Below are 14,899 nucleotides of genomic sequence, written 5' to 3' on the forward strand. Positions count from 1 at the left end.
GTGGTGTGAGGGGGGTGAGATGGAAAATGGAAAAACTGAGTTTTAGCAATTACGCTCCTTTTTGTTATAAACTTCCCATTAATATAGGGTCAATGAAACCACATGTTCACCAAGGGAGATGAGCTCAAAACACTTTTCATTAAGACACACATCTGTTCAAACAGTGTTGCAAAGCCTGACTATTGAATCGGGTCCCCTTTACCTTAGTCACATGAAATCAAACATGACACAAAGAAAGCCGCCACATCGGCTAGTCATTTGTAAGCCTCAATACAGTTGGAGATTATTAATATATTTACTTGATTTTCGTGTTTTCAAAGTTCAAACTTTTGGGCTTTGTCAGCATATCAATAATCAAATGATTGCTTGAACATGTGGCAAAGGCTGACATAGTGGTATGTAGCAAAAGTTGCATAGAACATTTTATTGTTCTCTCCTATTTTATAGGTAGCAACTAAATTACATAATCTGTTTACAGTACACTGACTTAACCATGAAAACTTCGGGGCATATTATCAAAGAAGTATCGCCGCTTTTTTGGCACATATCGCCGAAAAAGCGGCGATTTTGCTATTGCACTATTAACAAGGACTCGCTAACAAGCATTAGCGCTTGTTACCTTGAGTTAGCAGTCGTTTGTTTTGCCACTTTGTATGTCAGCGATATTTATCGCTAAAGACATGCAAAGTGGGCGTTCCTTCACACAACTCCATGACGAACACTCGCTAAGACAGCTTTGAGATATTAACAAGGATGCACCGGACCCGCAATGTGAGAATGAAAGCCGCGCTAAGCCCCCTTTACCACAGGTTTTTAACTAATGCTAAAAATACCACTTAGCCATCTTTTATGTGGGAGGTGGATTGCAAGGCTAAGTCCAAACCTGCCTATTAGCAAGGTTTCCAGTATCGCAGGAAAACTATCGCTTGTTTTCTCACAATAAAGCATGTTCTCATGGCTATGGCTGGTTTTCATATCGCCTTGGAGCAAAGCGTTGTTAATACTGCACTACCACGGCGATGGAATCCAGCGATACCCGGCGATAATAAAAAACACGCTAAGTGCGCTTTGCGATAATTATAGCAATCTGTTGATAATATGCCCCTTCGTTTTTGGTGTTTGCCTAGAATTTTCATTTGTCCTGTTTAAGGCCCACTTTCTAATTCCGCAGCAGTACTTTTAGGTACTCCATATTAGCAACTCTGGTATTTGGAATTACCAAACCATTCAAAGTGTTCTTAAAAGGAATGGTGAATGAAACCGGGAGGCTGTAATTATTCAAGTTTTTTACCCGGACTCTAGGCTTGTTTTGTTTTAGTGGACATATGTTTTGCAAAATGTGGTTGTACAAATGGCTGAACTGTCTACAATCACAGAGACTTGTGTTACTCCCCCAAAAGAAATACCCAAGATTCTTGAAATGAGGGACTCTGTACTCTCGAGAAACTTTGGCATAGCATAGGCGAATGTGCATGTACTCCCAAGCAATGTAACGCATTGTTATGTTGTCCTTGTGCATAACGTAATACTAGCTAGTTTTAATTTAGTTTGCTATACTAAGATCAATAGTCTTCGGCTACATTAAGCTAAAACATGTAGTTTACGTTTTGTAGCACTACATGAATACTAGTTAGTATTCATTTAAAGCTGATATTGTAGATCAGTATTTTTTGTTTTGACCACTATAAGAAGCACTAATATTTTTAATTGTTTTCATTATAGTTCAGACTGACAAAGACATTTGTAAAGCCAACAATCTACGGTTTCCAACTATGGTTCACTTAGATTTCCACCTGCCAGAAAATTCAACAAAAATCACAGACATGCCTGCAAATGGACTGAGGTAGTGGTTAAAATGTGGTCCCTCATAAAATATGTATGCATTAATGTGAGTTCATTAATTGAGGGAGAGTTCATATGGTAAATAGACACTATGATGATGGCTGTCCCATGATGATTCAAAATTAGAATGTAGTGCAAATATACAAAATCCAGGATTACTTGGAGTATAATAGGAACTGCAATGTAAGATAGAAAGCCACAGGTGAAGTGTTTGGAAACGGAGACTCAAGATAACAATGTTTAATAATATCTGACTACATTGTGGAAGCAATGCCAAAACTGACATTTTAAAAGAAAGAGGCAAGTAAGAGTCAATATCAAGTAGGTCGGATATGTTCTATGAGGAACAAGTATTTTATTTGCAGGAGGTGGGTTTTTTATTTGCTTTCTGTTCCTTCAGTGTAGCACATATTTTCAAGACATATCTAATTCATATTTTAAAAGGGCGCACTTTGATTGTTATCCTCATTTAGTCCTCTGAAGCCATCAGCAATCATTCAAGACAGCATTAGCCTTTGATTCTGATCACCAACTGAGGGATTTGTCATGTCCAAATAGATGGCGAATAATCCCATCTACCACACCTAGACTCAGAACTGATTGCAGGTCTTTGATTACTTAAATTGGCCAGTGCAACCATTAAACACATCTCTTGCGAATGAGACAGCAACCATTTGATAAAGAGTAGAGTTTGTATCTTGTACTGCTGGCTGGGGTCCTGTCCTGTTCTGTGATATATTGGCATTCAAAGATTTGTTCTGCTTTTTGAAACTTGAAATTGTAAAACATGGTAATAGTGGATAGATTCTAAAGCAACACAACTGACTTCCCAAAAACATTACAAACTACCACCCTACACACAATTACACACCCATGGACCTGCTGCCCCAGATGTCAACAGAAATGGCCAGGCCACAGATAGGACAGATCTGCACTCATGTATCTACCCTCTCAAACAGAACCAGTTTGATCCAAAACACCTAAACTCTTAGACCAAAACAATCTTTGAAGTAGGGAACACCGTTTTCGTTTCGTGTTCAAAATATTTTATTGAAATTTTATAATGATTAGCAACAACATAGACATACAAAAAAGAGTAATAATAAACTAAAATATCTAATACAATTCGTACAAAATCATTATCAAATTCATTTCAATAGAAAAGAAAATAGTCATATTCTTATAAACCTAAAAGGAGGGGGGGAGGGAAACATCTAATAACAAATTATTGTTTAAGCAATAAATAGAGCTACTATGACATATTGATTAATATAAAAACCGTAAAAAGTGGTACAATACATAAATATACCCTTAAGATGCAAAATAGATATCAACAGGAATCCAAAAAGAGTGATAGGAAATAGGATTATGATTAACCCCAGACAAAGATAACTGAGCACCTCTTCTTGTAAAGATAACCCAAGACCACCAAGCATGAACTGATAACTTAGAAACATCTTTCCAACAAACGGTAATAGATTTTAACGCAGCAGAAATCAAAAAATCAAAAAGCCTACATTCAAGATTACTTAGAGTTTGTGATAATGTAACTGATTTGCAAATTAACATTTTATATGATAAGCCTTCATGTATATTTAACAACTTCTTAATAATATGCCAAACTTCTGTCCAGAATTTTGAAATTAAAGGACAATCAAAATGCATATGTCGTAACGAACCAGGGTGTAATTTACAATGCCAACAAGTGTCTGATTGAAGGAGTTTAGCCTGGAATAAACGTAATGGAGTCCATAAAGAATAAAATAAAATATAGGAATTGGTATGATAAAGTGAGACAGGCCACCAACCAGAAATATTTCTAATCCATATAATTTCCCATGAATCATTAGACAATGTAAGTAAAAGTTCATTATTCCAGAAGGTTGCAATCATAGTTATGTTACTTCCTAGAGTGTTAGATAATGTTTTATATAAAATAGAAACACCATGAGCTGTCAACGATATAGTTTGAATATACACGGATAGGTCAGCTGTAACATTAGTCGGAATAGCTTGCGGAAAGGAATCTAAAATTGAATTAGTTAAATATTCATATTTAATAAGATCAGCTTGAGATAAACCAAACCTTGTTTGTAGATCCTCAAACGGTATAAAATTATTGTTGGAATAAATGTCTTTAAGATAAAAAATACCCGCCTTAATCCACGAAAACCAAAAACTAATGTTCCTATTTAATTTAATGATATTGCTATACCATAATGATAATTCAACAGTGTTATACATGGGGTATTGAAAAATGGAATCTAGATCATTAAAAAACATTTTAGTGGATTTGAGAATGATAGATTTATGAAAAAATGATGAGTTGTTAGACATAGTTAACAGAGTTAGTAATGGAAACGGCTTCACAATAGATTTTTCAATTTGGAGCCAAGAAGGTGGATTATGTAAAGGGGAATGAATAAACCATATGGCACTTTGTTTTAAAATAAAAGCTTTGTGATAAAGAAAAAAATCTGGGATACCAAATCCAGCATTACATTTAGACATTTTTAATTTTTTATAACTAATGCGAGGTGATTTGTTATTCCAAAGAAATTTGGAGAGAAGTTTATCAATATCTTTATAAAATTTTAATGGGAATTGAGTAGGAATCATGGAAAGAGTATAAAATATTTTTGGAGCAATATTCATTTTAATAGATTCCATTCTACCCCACCATGAAAGGTGCAGTGATGCCCATTTAGACGTTTTATCTTTAATATAATCTAAGACAAAATTACAGTTTAAAGTCATTGTAGATTTTATGGATGAGGAAAATAAAATACCAAGATATTTTAATGTATTCTTTTGCCAAACAATATCATTCATAGGTATCATATCAGGAGTACAATAAATGTTTAAAGGGAAAAATTCAGTTTTATTAGTGTTTAATTTGTAGCCAGACACCATAGAATATTTTGGTATAATCTCTAATAAAGAAGGAAATGAGGATAAGGGGTCACTAATAAATAAAAGTACATCATCAGCATACGCTAAAGTATTAATAATAATCTCATTAATAATAATTCCTTTAATATTATCACATTTTCTTATAGAGGTAAGGAAAGGTTCAATGCCAATTAAAAACAATAGCGGGGAAAGGGGACATCCTTGTCTGGTACCCTCTAAAGAGGGAAAATTGATTTGAAACTTGGCCATTAATAAATAGACGAGCAGTAGGAGCACAATATAGAGCTGAAATCATACGAATAAAATTATCGCCAAAGTTAAATGATGATAAAGCATGGAATAAAAAATTGCCAATGCAGTTTATCAAAGGCTTTTTCAGCATCCAGAGCCATAATTCCTGAAGGAGTAGTTAACGTATGACCCTGTTCAATGACATGTAATAAAGTTCTTGTATTATTTGCAGAATGTCTATTTTTCATAAAACCAGATTGATCTGAATGTATAATAGAATCTAGTACAGGGGATAATCGTGTGGCTAATATTTTGGCATATCATTTACAATCTTGATTAATTAAAGAGATAGGGCGATAATTAGATACAAGAGTGGGGTCTTTATCAGGTTTGGGAAGAACGATAATTAAAGCTTCAGTAAAGGATCCTGAAGTAATTCCCGTAGAGCCAAACGTTGTGAAAAGTTGAAATAATAAGGGTAAAAGATGGGATTGAAACTCTTTATAAAACTCCGCCGGGATACCATCAGGACCCGGAGATTTATTTTTTTTAAGAGATTTTATAGCGGCTAAAATTTCATCTTTAGTAATTGGAGAGTCAAGCCCCATTTTATCTGATGGAGAAATTTTAGGTAGACCACATGAAGATAAAAAAGAATCAACTAAAGAGTCATTATGAAAATCAGGTTTATCATATAATTTAGAGTAAAAATCCAAAAATTCATTCACAATATCTTTATGAGATAAAGCAATTTTACCATTGGATCCGTGAATAGAAATGATTTGAGTTTTATCTTTTTTGATATGTAAGTAATTCGCTAACAATCTTCCAGATCTGTTTGCATTAAAACTAAATTTAGCTTTGGCCTTAGAAATCTGAACGCCAGCTCTTTTACTAAGAATTGTATTAAATTCATATTGAAGCTTTTGCAACTTAACTCTATATTGAGGATCATTAGACGAAATAAAAAGTCCTTCATTTTCCGCTATCTGCTTTTCTAGCTTTTTAATATTGGCATTGAAAATCTTATTTTCGTGAGCCATAATAGAAATAGTAACCCCTCTAATATAAGCTTTAAAAGCATCCCATCTATTAACCATTGAAGTAGTACCTTCAGGGTTAAATTGAAAAAAATCATGAATGGCAGAGAGGAGCTTTGGTTTATTATGTTCATTAAGAGCTATACCAGAATTCATTCTCCATCTAGGCTGGTTAGTAAAGGTTGAATTTAAATTTAGAATACAAGAAACCATAGCATGGTCAGAGACGTCAATGTTGCCAATCTTAGGGGTACTAACACAGTTGATCAGCTGTTTCGAAACTAATATGTAATCGAACCTAGAATGAGAACTATGTGGGTTAGAAAAAAAAGTAAAACATTTTTCTGTAGGGAAGTGTAGACGCCAAATATCAACTAACTTAGTGGTTTGAAGAAATAATTTAAAAGCAAAATAAACCTTAGGGGGGGTGGAATTTAGTACCAGATAATCTATCTAATAAAGGATCAAATATGACATTAAAATCACCTGCAACAATTAAAGGAACATTACCAATTTTTACCACCTCCGTTGAAAGAGTAGACCAAAAAACAGGGTCATCTGCAGTAGGGCCATAAACATTTAATAGAAATAAGATAGAATCATGAACTTTAACCTTAACAATTAAATATCTCCCATCCGTATCTGTCATTTTGCTCAAAATTTGGCAATGCGCTTTTTTCGCAAATAATATAGCTACACCATTTTTCTTGCCATTAGCAGGAGAAGAAACAATATTGTCAACGCATTTTTTCTTCATATAGTCTAAAATTTTATCATCTATATGAGTTTCTTGTAAAAAACAAAAATCAGCTTTGCAACAACCCAAATAATCCAAAATTTTTGTACGTTTCACAGGATGGCGTAAACCTTTAACATTCAATGACACTACTTTAATATTAGCCATGACAAAATAAAAAGAGAGGAGGGTTAGAAAGAAGAAGGTCAGAAAAAGACACAAATGTTAAGAAGAAAGTAGCTCCAGAACACACAAAAGGGAATGGAAGAAATAAAACATAGCAAAAAAGACAAACAAAATACATAAATATGAACATTGAGACGCACACACGCTCTACAAGCATGGCCAGAACCGCTGGAGCCCAAAATATTATGAGTTATATAAATCTGTCAAAGAAGATCACACAGGAAAGAATCAAGTGGTAGGACCCTGAGTGTCCATAGTTTGCTGTAATTGCTGATCCAGAAATTGTCGCAGATCTTCAGGACGCTGAAAGGATTTTGAAAAATTATCTTTCCAAATGCGCATAGTTGAAGGGTCAAAAAGGCCATATTGGTATCGAAGGCTTCTTAATTGTGGACGAAGATCAGTAAATCCCTTACGTATTGCAACAGTTTCCTTGGCAAAATCTTGATGAATAAAGATTTTGTGACCATTGACCATCAATGTAGGAATTTCTCTAGCTGCTTTTCTGATCATAACCAAATGATGGTGACGAAGAACTTTAAATATCATTTGTCTAGGCTTGGTATGCTGAGGATTGCGACGCGAAGGAATTCTATGAGCCTTATCAATTTCAAATTTTTCTGGAAATTTGACATTTAAAAGACCAGGAATTAAGTTCTCTAAGTATAGTCGACAGTTAGTTCCCTCAACCTCTTCTGGTAAATTAAATATGCGAAGGTTGTATTGTCTATTGCGATTTTCCAAGTCCAAAAGATGTGAGCACAGAGGTGATATTTTCGCCACAAGTGGAGTAAAAGCGTCGACTTTAACTTTATTGTCCTGTATTTTAATTGAGTTGTCTGATATTTTCATTGACATACTCGCCATTTCTTTTCGCACATTTTTAATTTCAGTCGCAATAGTTTCTGTATTAGCACGAAGAGCCTGAATTTCCTCTAGAATTAAAGAAAGCGAAGGTTCAGATGACTCCACCACTTTTGATTTTATTGGGGGCGGTGAAATCTGCTGTCTTCTTTTATTGTTGAGAGGATTTTTATTATCCATTTTTGAGAATAAATAATGAAATTTGAATAAAAATGAACAGTTTATGAGTAAAAAGAGCAAAAAGATGCAAAGCAATCCTCAAAAATACTGGTGCAGCAGCTAAACTGGACTAGGGGTGTGGCGAGGCCCAAGCCAGGCCCTTTCCTGAAGTATGCTCCGCCCCCCTGACAGACTAACCAGGCAGTCCCTCAGTGCAGAGCTCGGAGCAGGAACGAGGGAGCCAGAAACACCACTTCCCACAACCAGATAGGCTTCAAACCGCTTCCCAGTACAGGTAAGCCTATTATTACTGCAGCGACCTCTTTTTAAACAAAATTTTGACAGACTTTCGTCGTTATATCACTAAAACCGGGCGAAAACGCGGAGGAGCTCACCGGGTGGCGGCCATCTTGAATTCGTGCGCTCGAGCGTATGACACCGTTTTCGTTTCAACTTGTAACACTGTTAATAAAATGAACAATGACTGAGTTAAACTCCCACACTTTATTGCTGTATATAACTTGAATAGTTATCTTGGTCACTTCTAAGTGTTAGGAACAAAACATGCAGAATAAACAAAATGACACAGAGAAGGGGGCAAGATGCCAGACAGATATAGCAATTGGCCCATAAATCTGTCATTCTTTGGTTACTTTCCTGATACTTGAGATGGGTTACAAAGACTAAGTCCAATTATTCTCTTTCCAAGTGTTGTCTGAACTGAAGGTAATTTGATATTGAGATATTTTGCTGAATGATTGCGTTCTGGAGACGTTGGCACCTAAACATATCACTGCTTGCCTACATCTTTGGAAGGATTTCTGTTAAATTTGACTAAAAGAGACCAATCATAAGTTCCTTGCAGAGATGCATTGCAGTGCCAGATTTTGTTGAAAACGTAGACATTTCCCTGAACAAGCTTAATGTGTAATGGAGAGAGGTTTACATTGAATTTGTATTCCTTCATAAGCCTGTGGATAGCCTTGCTAGTGGGATTAATATACTATAATCACCTCTATGTTAAAGATAGCACCTTCTGGCCATCTACTTCTGTAATCTTTGTATGCAACAAAAACTGGAGACAAACAATGGTATGAACCTGGGTATAGCCATATGACAATAACAAATGTTTTACCCAAAAATATTCATGTAGGAAATATTTAGTTGAATTAGAGATTAGTAATTACTTCAATGTATCAAGACCATAGTAATTGGTATGCAATGGTATAATTCTGGTCAGATTTGAACAAAATCCTAACACAAGATACAAATGAATTATATGTAGATAGTAATAATACTTTTGAAGAAAGTTTGTAATTACCTGAGTTTATTATACATTACCATTCATGTAACAAATCAAAGAAAAAGGTATGACATAGTGCTCAGATAATGCAAAGGAAAAAGGACAGGTAAAGAGACAAATAGAAAATATGTACAAGTTGTAAAGAAGCAAATGGATAATATGTATAAGCTGAAGCAGACAAATATATACTGAAGATACATTGTGCATTCCATTAAAGGGATACCCATTACTTGAAATTGTTTGATATATGCAAAACGTTCACTTTCTTATATGCAAACTTTTTATCACCAAGAAAGGGATACTCTATGTATGTGACATTACATAGGGTGGAGGGGTAGCAGGAAAAGTCACACATTCTCTCAAAAAGTACCTCAGAAACTTCACCAATACTTGTGTGCTTTCTTTCTCATTGGACCAATCTGTTTATCTCAAATTGTGTTGAGATAAACTAGTGAGACATTTTTCTATTTTACTGTGCCTTGTGGAGGAGAAAGGGGGCATGGCTTCCGAAGACGTCTGTGTGTGCTTTACTGGAGGTAACAGGAGGGCTTGTTGGCCCCCAAGGACCTTCTGGAGTCAAGGGGACTTCATCCCCCAAACATCAGTGCACCAAGATGTGAAATTGTAAAGTGGTGGAGAAAAGGGTATGGCCTCTGAAGACCTCTAAGCAATCACGCTGGGTAGGACTTACTGGAGGTACCAGAAGTAGATGTTGGCCACAAAGGATGTCCTTGCGGGCCTACTATCCCTCCTGGTTCCTTCAGTAAGTCCCACACTGCAAGATTGCTGAGAGGTCTTCGTGGCTCACCCCCTTTCTCTACCATTCTGCAAACAGGTCTCCTGGCTCACTACTAGTTGGGGATGAAGTCCCCTTGACTGCTGAGGGTTCTTAGGGGCAAACAACCACTCCTGTTATCTTCAGTATGTCCCACACAGCAGGTTTGCAAAGAGCTTTTCTAAGGCCACGACCTTTCTCCACCACTTTGAAAACGCATCTCCTGGCACACTATTGGTTAGGGAATTAAGTCCTATTGGATGGTTAGGGACCTTGGGGACCAAGATGCCCTCCTGGTACTTTCTGTAAGTTGTACACAGAGGTATTACTGAGAGTTGGTCAAAAGACCTGCCCCCATTCTCCACCACTCTGCAAACGCCATTACTACTTAAAAAACATAGAAATTCACTGTAAAAAAACAAAGGTTACAGGGACATTATAGTTCGAAATTAGCATTTACAAAATCTTAGAAATTCACTGGAAAAAAGGTTACAGGGGCTTTATAGTTAGGAAATGGAAGGAAAAAAAGCCTTAGAAATTCACTGTAAAATTAAAGATAACAGGGACGTTGTAGTTGGGTGCAGGTTTCACTTGCACAAAGGTATCAAAAAGAACTAGCTCACACTCTAGAAGCTAGATGTTGATGCTTGGAAAAAACATTTGTTTTTTATGAAAACACTCACCCACCAACCTAGTTGGTGGCATGCTTCATCATCGGGTCCCACCCAAGGTGCAGATTGTACCTTGGGTGTGCTTAGATGCCTGATCTACAGCGGATCTGGTTTTGAGTGTGGTGGGTGTTCAGTGATGCTAATAAAGTGAGTTAAAAACTGTCCAAAAGGTCCGTTTGAATAAAGGTCAGCATTTAATGGTGGGCCCTCTGGCAGTGCTTTAAAAACGGGGGCGGATATGTGTAGAGGTTAAATTATGTCTCTAATATTCAATCAGCTCAGGTCTACATGTTTCAGCCAGACTGCGACATTTGCTGGCTTTCGTCAGGACTTCTGTGTTGGTGTGTAAGTGCAGGGCATGATGGTCAGAGGTAATTGTGGTGACCAAAAGTGTCGCACTCGCTAAGGTGCGTTGAAACAGAGAAGATTTCCTCCTGTAGTTGCTTAAAATCTGTAAAGGAAGCAGACAAACAATACGTTCAGACACATGAACATATAATAAAGAAGCTTCTCATCAGCGCACATGGTGATTGTGACTTGTTTATCGTATTTATCCGGTTGTTATCCGGAAGAGAAATAGTGTGAAACGTGATGTGGCGCTTGTGCGTTACCGTTTCATAGTACTGAGTATTATGCGCTATTTTGAGTATGCTCGGTACTATGGCGGTTAACATAAGAAAATTAAGGTTATTGCTTATGATGAGATTTCCATCAAGAGCAAAATGAATCCCGCTGGGGGCAGGACCTATAGTCACATTCTGTGGGTGTGACCGGGAGAGGAAAAAAAGAAAGACAAAGATTCAAGTAAAACATTCCCTGTTGCAGACAGGGTGCTCAAACCTGTGGTGTCCATTGGGATCGAGTTAGGGCTCCGTACTCCAGCATTCAGTTGCATCATTAAAGTCGTCTGCCCGCTTCCCGTACCTACTGTGCCTGCTGCTCGGGATTCCAAAGGTGTGGCTGTAATCAGCCGTAATTGCTAGAATGAGCGTCACGGCTCCTAGCCTTGTGATGTGGTGCGTGGGAGTGCTTAACTCTGTTGTGGTGCACGGAGTTAGACAACAGAGTAAAGAGACTCACTCGAGGTAGTCTGTTGTAGTCACATGAGTGGTATGGACTTGAATGTGAAGGGACTTCTGTGTGTTCCTGTAGGATGTAGTAGCGGTTTGACATGGTACAAGGGAGTGGGTAACTCTGTTGTAGTGCACAGAGTTAAGCAACAGCGTAAAAAGACGTACTCGTGGTAGCCTGTTTTAGTCACTTGTGTGGTACGGGCTTTAGTTAGGATGTAATGTTGGGGGACCTCTGTGTGTCCCTGTAGGATGTGATGTGCCACTGGAGCATTACTGGTACGTCTCTGTGCAGTGCACATGTACTCAGAGGTCTGAGCCCCATCAGTCTGGGGAAACCAAGTCTAGATCCCATTGCGGGCTATGGGAAATAGTCAGTAAATGTACCGGTGCACAGCAGTACCCCAAACTGGATACTAACAGGGGGCTAGGGTCCAGTAATCAGTACCTTCCCCACTGCACATGGGATCCAAATTGAGTTGTGAGGTGTGCAGCGCTACAGACCATTTAGGGTCTATCATTAGTTCAGTGCATTACAGGGAATATTATCGTTCAATCCAGTTTTGTGGTTTGCAGGATGCCCTCATTACTAGCACCGGTGGTTGCGATTTGTTCAATTACTACCCATTTGAGATCATTGGGGTTTTGGCCCTTCTGGATGAAATGGTCCGTCAGTCTAGTGGTGTTCTTTTTACAGCGTATATTGCTGCAATGTTCTCCAATCCTGGTCTTTATCTTTCTGCTGGTCATGCCTATATAGCGAAGGCTGCAAGGACATTCAATAAGGTAGATGACATGTGTGAAGTTACAGTTGGTATGTCTCCTCAGGTACCAGGTTTTCCCTTCTTCCAGTGCCAGCAACTTGGTGGATATGGTGAGGTGGCAGACACAGTCGTTCCCACATGGATAGTGGCCTTTTATGTTGGGCAGGCCCCATGCGTTGAGGACGGTGTTGGGTGGTGGTTTTGGGCATGTGGATACCAGTCGGTCCTTCAGACTGCCTGCTCTGTTGTAGGAAAAGAAAGGTTGTTCCCATTTGAGCTTGCCTGTATTGAGGATCTGCCAGTTTTTGCAGATGATTTTCATTACTCTGTTGGAAGCCATGTTAAACGTGGTAACGCACATGAAGGGGATGGTATTGTCCACTCTGGGTACATTATCCAGTAGGGCTTCCCTGTTCTGGTTTCTCACTCTCTTTTGAGTGGAGCGTATGATCTTGTCCGGGTATCCTCTTTGGGTGAGTTTTGTCATCTGCTGTGATGGTAAATCTCAGTTATAGGTCCTGGCTGTTGAGCCAGGTCAAGAATGTAGTAAGAGGGTCCTCCTTCCTTGTCCAGATCATGAGGATGTTGTCAATATATTGACGCCAGAACTTGATGTTATTCGTAAAAGGGTTTTCTGGTGGTAGAATATGCGTGGTCTCAAAGTGGTACACATACATGCCTGCCACACTGGGGGAAAAGTGCTGCCCATCGAAGTGCCATTGGTCTGTAGGAAGAAGACTCCCTCAAATTCAAAATAGTTCTCCTTCAGGGTCAGGGTGGCGCACTGTTAGATGAATTCCCTTGGAGTGTTGAACTCCCATGTTGCTCCTTCTAATGTACGTTTGATTACCTGTAGGGTCTCATCCTGAAGGAGACTAGTGTACAGGCTCTCTATGTTGAGGCCCAGTAGGAGTTGTGTGCTTTTCAACTAAGGTATGTCAGATTCAAGTCTGTGTATCATAAATAGATGACAAATATAACAATAAGTGCTGCAACATGCAGATGCATTGCTCACTATTCAATTATAGAAAAAAACTTAGAAATTGACTAAAAAAACAAAGGTTACAGGGATGATATAGTTAGAAAATGGAATTTAAAAAACCTTTGAAATTGACTGAAAAATGAAACGTTACAGGGACATTATAGTTAGGCTGAAATTTCACTTGTACAAAACCAGTGAAATTCGGCAGTTATACTTAGCTGAGCTAACTATAACTTGCACCCCCACAATGCACTGCTTATGACCTCACATATTAGATCGCTCATAAAATGGCCAATGACATCACTTATGACATCCCTGATGACATCTCAAATGACATTACTGATGATATCATCCATAAAATCACTAACGCACCAACTCATACCCCCTTAGAACATTTCATACACCCACTCCCACTTAGACACCCATCCATTCATAAACCTATTGACAGATGGATACCAGTTCTTACACACCCACTCACTGATTTATAGATCTATACACAAATCAACTCACACACCCATACATCCAATCTTTAACCCATTCACTCATTAATACAGCCACTGATATATCCACCCATACAGCCACTCACACACTGAGTTAGTCACTCATAAGTGCTAGGGTGGCCGATCTCTAATCTGGGGAACCAGGTTTGAGTCTTGGCAATGACGCTCAACATCCTGTGATTCTGGGCAAAGCACTTAATCTCCCTGTGCCTACAAAAAATTGATTTAGCCTTCTGTAATGCAACTGGTGCTCATGCCAAGTGCTCTGATACCTGATACCTTCAGGTCAAGTTTGAGCTATATACAACTACAAAACAAAATAGAGCTACTCACACAACCAATCACTCACTCATACAGTCAATCACACAGCCACTTACTCACCCACACACTAACATGTACTCAGTCACCTATATAGTCACTGATACAAGCACTCACTCACCCAGCCAGTCTCACATTCACTCGCTCACCCATATAGTCACTTATATAACCCATCACTCACCTATACTGCCTTTCACATACCCAGTTACTCAAGAATATACCACTGACACATACACTGACTCACCCACATAGCCTTACAGACACTCACTCACCCATATAGTCCATTACACACACATACTCACTAACCCATACAGCCACTGAGCCACTTACATTCCCACTCACTCATCCATACAGGCAGTCACACACAACCTTACCCACCCACATAGACACTCATACAGGTACTCAGACAACCAATCTGTCACCCATTCAGCTACTTATGTACCTACTCACATACCCATACAACCACTTAGACACCAACTGACAGACTGATATAAACATTCACACAAGCAGTCACTCACCCATACGCTCAATGAGACACCTAATCA

This window comes from Triturus cristatus, chromosome 8 (assembly GCF_964204655.1).
Source record: "Triturus cristatus chromosome 8, aTriCri1.1, whole genome shotgun sequence".
Taxonomy (NCBI): domain Eukaryota; kingdom Metazoa; phylum Chordata; class Amphibia; order Caudata; family Salamandridae; genus Triturus; species Triturus cristatus.